The 7,997-nt window shown below is 43.6% G+C and overlaps 1 protein-coding gene across 4 annotated transcripts in view; it reads left to right on the top strand.

Moving 5' to 3' along the window:
* The first annotated feature begins 7,321 nt into the window (after positions 1-7,321).
* TMEM14C (transmembrane protein 14C) overlaps positions 7,322-7,997 on the top strand; it is a 13,783-nt gene continuing 13,107 nt past the window's right edge. For 2 of the 4 annotated variants that reach the window (XM_011962680.1, XM_011962679.1), the window contains exon 1: positions 7,322-7,624. The gene's annotated coding sequence lies outside the window, so the exon portion shown is untranslated. The remainder of the gene's footprint in view (positions 7,625-7,997) is intronic. The other 2 variants (XM_011962682.1, XM_011962681.1) reach the window with 2 other exon arrangements.

Below are 7,997 nucleotides of genomic sequence, written 5' to 3' on the forward strand. Positions count from 1 at the left end.
GAGATGGAGTCTTGCACTGTCTCCTGGGCTGGAGTGCAGTGGTGCCATCTCCGCTCACTGCAACCTCTGCCTCCTTGGGTTCAAGTGATTCTCCTGCCTCAGCCTCCCAAGTAGCTGGGATTACAGGTGCCCACCACCATGCCTGGCTAATTTTTTTGTACTTTTAGTAGAGACAGGGTTTCACTATGTTGGCCAGGCTGGTCTCAAACTCCTGACCTCCTGATCCGCCCACCTTGGCCTCCCAAAGTGCTGTGATTACAGGTATGAGCCACTGTACCTGGCCTACAAGTGATATTTTTAATTTTGGTGCCCACATTCATTGCTAATATATAGAAATACAATTGATTTTTGTGTGATCTTACATCCTGCTATCTTGCTGAATTCACTTACTCTAGGAATTGTTTTGTTGGGGTTTTCTATGTAGACAATTACGTTATCTGCAAATATAATGTTATTTCTATCTGTATTTTCTCCCATTTTCTTGCCTTATTAACTGACTAGAAGATGCAGCACTGTATTGAATAAGAATAGTGAGACATCTTTGCCTTGTTATGATCTTTGGGGGAAAACATTCAGTCTTTCACTGTTAAGTATAATGCCAGCTGTAGGGTTTTCATAGATATTCTTTGTCAAGTTGAAGAAAGCTCAACTCGATATCCCCTGTTTCATTCCTGACATTGGTAATTTGTGTCCTCTCTCTTTTCTTTGTCAGTCTTGCTAGAGCTTTGTCAGTTTTATTATCTTATCAAAGAACCAGTTCTGCCGGGCGCGGTGGCTCACGCCTGTAATCCCAGCATTTTGGGAGGCCGAGGTGGGCAGATCACCTAAGGTCAGGCATTCGAGACCAACCTGGCAAACATGGTGAAACCCTGTCTCTACTAAAAATATAAAAACTAGCCAGGCATGGTTGCAGGCGCCTGTAATCCCAGCTACTTGGGAGGCTGAGCCAGGAGAATCGCTTGAACCTGAGAGGCAGAGGTTGCGGTGAGCCAAGATTGTGCCACTGCACTCCAGCCTGGGCAACAGAGTGAAACTCCATCTCAAAAACAAAACAAACAATCAGTTCTTTGTTTCATTGACTCCTTCTGTTTTCAATTTCATTTTCTGTTCTCGTCCTTATTTCCTTCCTTCTGCTTGCTTTGGGGTTTCTTTTGCTCTTATTTTTCTAGTTTCTTTTTGATTTATGATTTTTTAGAGACATGGTCTTGCTATGTTGCTCAGGCTGGCCTTGAACTCCTGGGCTCAAGTCATCCTCCCACCTTGGCCTCCTGAGTTGCTAGGACTACAGGTGTGAGCCACCACACCTGGCTTTTTTTCTAGGTTCTTGAGGCAGGAGCTTATATTATGTGAGTTTTTTCCTCCTTTCAAATGTGTGCTCTTAGGGATTTTAGCACTGCTTTTGCTACATGCCGCTGTTTTTGTATGTAGGTATGTATCTATCTATTTAAAAGAGACAGGTTGTGCTATGGTTGCCCAGACTGGTCTCAAACTTCTGGCCTCAAACAGTCTTCTGGCCCCAGCCTCCAAAGTATCAAACACAGTTTGGTTTTTTGTAATACTTTGAGACGTAATTGACACAACATACTATTCACCCATCAAAAGCATACAATTCAGTGTTTTTCAGTGTATTCACAGAGTGCAACTATCACAAAAATCAATATTAAGACATTTTAATCACTCCAAGAAGAAATCTTGGACCCCTTAGCAGTCATTCCCCATTTCTCTCTCCCAACACCCCTAGGCTTGTGCGACCACTGATCTGTCTTCCGTATGTATAGGATTTGCCTAGTCTAGGCATTTCACAGAAATGGAATTCCATTTGTGGTCTTTTGTGATTTCACTTCACATATTGTTTCAGAGTTCATCCATATTGGTTTTTTGTTGTGTTTTAGATGGAGTTTCGCTCTTGTTGCCCAGGCTGGAGTGCATTGGTGTGATCTCGGCTCACTGCAACCCCCACCTCCTGGGTTCAAGCAATTTTCCTGCCTCAGCCTCCCGAATAGCTAGGGTTACAGGTGCCCGCCACCATGCCCAGCTAATTTTTGTAGTTTTAGTAGAGACGGGGTTTTGCCATGTTGGCCAGGCTGGTCTGAAACTCCTGACCTCAGGTAATCCGCCTGCCTCGGCCTCCCAAAGTGCTGGGATTACAGGGGTGAGCTACTGCAGCTAGCCAGGGTTCATTCATATTGTAACATGTTACCAGTATTTCATTTCTTTGTATTGCCAAATAACATTTCATTGTATGGATATAACACAATTTGTTTATTCTATAGCTGATGCATACTTGTTTCCTCTTGGCTAGTATGAATAATGTTGCTTTGAAAATTCATTTACAAGTTTTTGCATGAACATATGTTTTCATTTTTCTTGGGTACATATATACCTAGAAGTAAAACTGTCGAATCAGATGGCCATTCTTATGTCCAACCTTTTGAGGGAGTACCGTACTGTTGTAAAGCAGTCGCACCCTATATATTTCCGCCACCGGTGTATGAGTGTTCCGATTCTGCCGCACTTTTGCTGACACTTGGTTTTTTGTTTTTATTATAGCCATTCCAGTGGGTGGGAATTAGTAGCTCATTGTGATTTTGATTTACATTTCCCGATGGCTAATGATGGTGAGCCTCTTACCTCTTTTGAAAAAATGTTTATTACTCCTGACCTCAGGTGATCCACCCGCCTCGGCCTCCCAAAGTGCTGGGATTATACATGTGAGCCTTCGCGCCCGGCCCTGGATTCAAATTCTAATCCATTGATTTATATGCCAATCCTTATAACAGTACAATACAGTCTTGATTACTATAGGTTTGTAGTAAGTTTTAAATAAGGAAGGGTGAGTCTTGTAACTTTATTCCTTTTGAAGATTATTTTGGCTGTCCCTTGAATTTTTATATGAATTTTAGTATCAGTTTATCAATTTCTGCAGAGTTCAGCTTGGATTTGATAGGAATTGCATTGAATCTATAGATCAATTTGAGGAATATTATAACCTAAAAAATGTGAAATCCTCCAATCCACAAAGGACATCCTTTTATTTATTTAGTTATTCTTTCATTTCTTTCCACAGTGTTTTTTTAGCTTTCAGTTTATAAATTTTGTACTTATTTTATTAAATTTATTTCTGAGGGTTTCATTCTTTTTGATGCTATTGTAAATTGAATTGTTAATTTCACTTTTGGTTTATTTGTTGCTACTAATGCTATATATTTTAATGTGTTGTATTTTCATTTTATTCAGGATAATGCACTTTTCTTGGTTGGAGGGGTGGCAAGGTCTTGGTCTGTCACCCAGGCTGGAGTGCAAAGGCGTGATCTTGGCTCAATGCAGCCTTGGCCTCCTAGACACAGGCAATCCTCCCACCTCAACCTCCTGAATGGCTGGGACTACAGGCACACACCACCACGCCCAGCTAACTTTTTTGTATCTTGTAAAGACAGGGTTTCACTATGTTAGCCAGGCTGGTCTTGAACTCCTGGACTCAAGCGATCCTCCCGCCTTGGCCTCCCATTACAGGCATGAGCCACCATACTGTGGGGAAAAAGAGAGGTCAGCCTGTTACTGTGTTATTATAGATAGAAGTAAGTTTAAGAGACTCCATTTGGCTCTGTATTTGAGATGCTGTTAATCTGTGACTCTACCCCCAATCTTGTCCTTGCTAGAAACATCGCTGTGCTAATCAAGGTTGAAAGGATTTTGGGCTGTAAGGAATGTGTTTTGTTAGGCAAATGTTTCAATCCTGCTTGTGGTTGAAGGTCAGTACCATTCCCTTAAATCTCAGTAAAAGAAAAACATCTGCCTCCTGCCCATCCCTGGGAAAATGTAACATCTCTGTGTATCTGTATGCCTTACTGCTGAATTACTCCCTTATCTTTTTGGTAATAAATACTGAGGGAACTCAGAGACCGGTGCCAGTGTGGGTCCTCTGGAAGCACAGCACTGGCCCCCTGGGGCCTCGCTTTTCTTTCTCTATACTTTGTCTCTGTGTCTTTATTTCTTTTCTCAAGTCTCTCGTTCCACCTAGTGAGAAGCACCCACAGGTGTGGAGGGGCAGGCCACCCCTTCACCATACCTAGCCTTTTTTTAATTTCCAGAGACACACGGATTTTTCTCTTTGACCCACAGATTATTTTAAAATGTGGTTTAGTTTCCAAGTGTTTGGAGATTTTCTTGTTATCTTTCTGTTACTGATTTCTAATTTGATTCCATTGTTGTTGGAGAACACATTCTGTATGATTTCCATTCTTTTAAATTAGTTGAGATTTGTTTTATGGCCCAGGATACGATCTCTCCTAATTAGATGTTCTGTGGACACTTGAATATGTATCTTGCAGCTGTTGGTTGTAGCATTCTGTAAATGTCTATTAGATCCTGTTAGTTGATGTTATTGGGGTTTTCTATATCCTTCCTGTCTACTGCTTTTATCATCATTTAGAGGGACTGAAGCCTCCAACTATAACTCCGGATTTGTCCATTTCTTATTTCAATTCCTTCAGTTTTTGTTTCACATCTTTTGCAGCTCTATTGTTAGGTACATACACATTTAGGATTTCTGTTTTCTTGATGAATTTGACTCTTAAATCTTTATACTATGTCACCGTCTCTGGTAATTTTCTTTGCTCTGAAGTCTATCTGATATTAATGTAGCTACTTCTGATTTCTTTTGATTGTTTTCATTATATATTTTTTCCATCTTTTATTGCAACTTGCCTGTATCCTTATATTTGAAGTAAATTTTTTGTATGCAGCATATAATTGTGTCATATTTCTTAATCCATTCTGATAATCTGTCTTTTAATTGATGTATTTAGACCATTTACATTTAATGTTATTAATGATATTTTAAGACTTAAGTCGGCCATTTTTTTTGTTTTGCTTTCTATTTGTGCTGTTTTTGTTTTCTTTTTCCTACTTCCTACTTTCCTGTGAGTTATATAAACATTATTTAAAATGCTTCTTTTCTTTATTTACATAATTTTTTTGTTTGTTTCTTTGTTTTTGAGATGGAGTCTTGCTCTGTTGCCCAGGCTGGAGTGCAATGACATAATCTTGGCTCATGGCAACCTCTGCCTCCTAGGTTCAAGTAATTCTCCTGCCTCAGCCTTCTGAGTACCTTGGATTATAGGGGTGAGCCACCATGCCTGGCTAATTTTTGTATTTCAGACCTTACTTTAAACAATAGCTGTACCACTGACAAAGATTGTAGATAATACAATTCTCTGAGGTTTAGTTTCTTCAAGTATAAGGTAGGGGGGAGAGTGCGGGAATCATGGTGGATGATCCTAATTAAGGTTTGAGGCTTGTGCCTGCATAGGGAAGAATGAGCCCCTAAAGCCATTCCCTGCAGGTTAAGACAAGTCTCCTTATTAATTGTTCAGGAAAGTCTTCAATTAAATTGAAGGTCTGGCATACTGCAGTTCCTGCAAGTTCTTAGTCATTATCAGCTTTGGCTGGTTAGAATCAGCTGTGATAAACACGTGCTTCAATTTTGCTATCTGGAAGGTAGGTGCTGCTGCACGTGGAAAGTCTGTCTTTAAGAATATGCGCTGCAGCTGGGCGTGGTGGCTCTCGCTTGTAATCCCGACACTTTGGGAGACCCAGGCAGGCAGATTGCTTGAGGTCAGGAGTTCAGGACCAGCCTGGCCAACATGGTGAACCACCGTCTCTACTAAAAATACAAATGATAGCCCGGTGTGGTGCTGCGCATCTGTAATCTCAGCTGCTCTGGAGGCTGAGCAGGAGAATCACTTGAACCTGGGAGGCGGAGGTTGCAGTGAGCCAAGATCCTGCCACTGCACTCCAGCCTGGGCAACTGTTAGAAATGCTTGTTCCCCGGCACCGCAAAGAAATAGCACTCAAACAAATTTAAATCTCTCAGCAAGACCATTTTTACTTTCTGCAGAAAGGGTACCTCTCGCAGATGGAACAATGGTGAAAGCACACTTGAACAAAGGAAAAGCAGACCTATTTATGCCTTACACATTTGGGTCGTCATTACTGCTTTGTCTTGCATCCATTGGCTGGTGCTGGACCTCAGTCTTAAACTGATACCCGATTTGCTAACATTCTGAAACTTCCCTAAATAGGTAAGTGCAAGGGAGGATAAAGAAGGAGAGGAAGTTGCTTATGAAAGGTTTAAGGAAGCAATAACATTTCCAAATAAGGAGGGGCATAAGCTATGAGCTGAGACTTGCTTGCGCCTCTCCAGACATGCTTGAGTAAGCCAAAGCAACTAACTGGGCTAAAGTGTAAGAACTGACAGTTGATAGGAGGCTTTAGAGTAAGAAGTGATTATTCTTATTATTTTATTTTTAAACCAAGACGAGCTTTGAAGAGGAATTTTTCTATTTTCTACAGCAACAGAGTGAAACTCCGTCTCAAAAAAAAAAAGAATATGCGCTGCAAAAGCCGGCACAGTGGCTCACGCCTCTAATCCCAGCACTTTGGGAGGCCAGGGGGTGGGGGGCGGGGGGGCGGATCATGAGGTCAGGAGTTCGAGACCAGCAGGGCCAACATGGTGAAACCCCATCTCTACTAAAAATACAAAAATTAGCCAGGCGTGGTGGTGTAGGCCTGTAATCCCAGCTACTCAGGAGGCTGAGGCAGGAGAATCAGTTGAACCTGGGAGGCAGAGGTTCCAGTGACCCGAGGTCGCACACTGGACTCCAGCCTGGGCAAGAGCGAGACTCCGTATCAAAAAAAAAAAAAGACCGCGCTGGAATTTGCTTTATTCAGTGACGATTATATTGATATTGATCAGATTTGTCTATGTTGATACTTGTAGGGGATGAAGGAGAGGGAGAAGTCAACGATGACAGCAAACTTTAGTGTAGAGCAACTGAGAGAATGGTGGTGCAGGAAACACAGGGAACAGGAGCGGCTGGGAAGTGGAAATGGAGATAACATCATGCTGTGGACATTCGGGATCCACAGAGCTGGGTAAAAAGCAGGTTTAACTTACTCCTTATCCCCCTTTAAGATGCTTCTCAAGTAGCCTCACTCCCTAAAACAAACGGATATTTGGCATTGAGCCACATTATTCTGCAGCCGCCATATTTTCTTGCAGGTAGAAGGCAGGCCCTTCCTGGTGTAAACAAACAAGATCGGGCTTGAGTGACACTCCTCCCTGATGACCGGCATCTGGTTTATACCCTGTAACTTGTCCCTCTGTTAATGGGGTTCTTCAAAATCCAGCCTCAGATGCCCTCCTCCCGCAGCGGTGGCCTCCACCTCTGGCCTGGCGAGCTCACGTGGTCCAGCTTGTGCCACTCCGGGTTTCCGGCTTTTGGCCACTCAGGGTTGGACCTGGGACTGGTGCTGGTCGGCCCTGCAGGCGCTGTGGACTGGGGAAGCACAGAGATTCCCCGCCCCGTTCCCGGGACTGGGGCGCTCGCCGCGATGCCCCGCCCCACTCCTCACCCCCTGAATGCAGGGCGCTTGCTGCTACTCGGTGGCTCAAGCACCATCCCCATTCTCTGCCCGCCCCTCTCCCGGGACACTGCGCACGCACGACAGAGCCCCGCCCCTCGCCTCACCCCGCCACCGGGACGCAGAGCGTCCGCCGCCGCGTTTCCGGCGACATCTCGCTGTCATCACCGCGGCTTGCGCCCGGGCCTTCGTGAGACCGGTGCGAGTATTTGGGATTATTATTATTTCTGCCACTTTTAACTTTTAGGGATTATTTAGGAGTTTCACGGCCGTCTGCTTTTCGTCCCCCCGATTCAGTCGGGCCTTTACGCCGTGTGGTCGGTGCTTTTCTCGTTGGGTATTTTCTGCTTTTCTTAAAAGAAGTTGTGCACGCGCGGAGTCCCTGACCTCCTGAGCAAAGGCTTACCCATGTAGCATAGTGTTGTCTGGCTTCTTGGTGGTTTTGTTGCTCCATCTCTTTAAAAGCCTCGCTAAGTCAGTGCCGCCACGAGTTAAGAACTGTGGGCAACATCCCAAGCCCCCTGCCCTTCCCTGTTTTATGGGAACTTAATTTTTTTTTTTTTTTTTTTTTT

The sequence above is a fragment of the Colobus angolensis genome, unplaced genomic scaffold (assembly GCF_000951035.1).
Source record: "Colobus angolensis palliatus isolate OR3802 unplaced genomic scaffold, Cang.pa_1.0 Scaffold6, whole genome shotgun sequence".
Lineage (NCBI taxonomy): Eukaryota > Metazoa > Chordata > Mammalia > Primates > Cercopithecidae > Colobus > Colobus angolensis.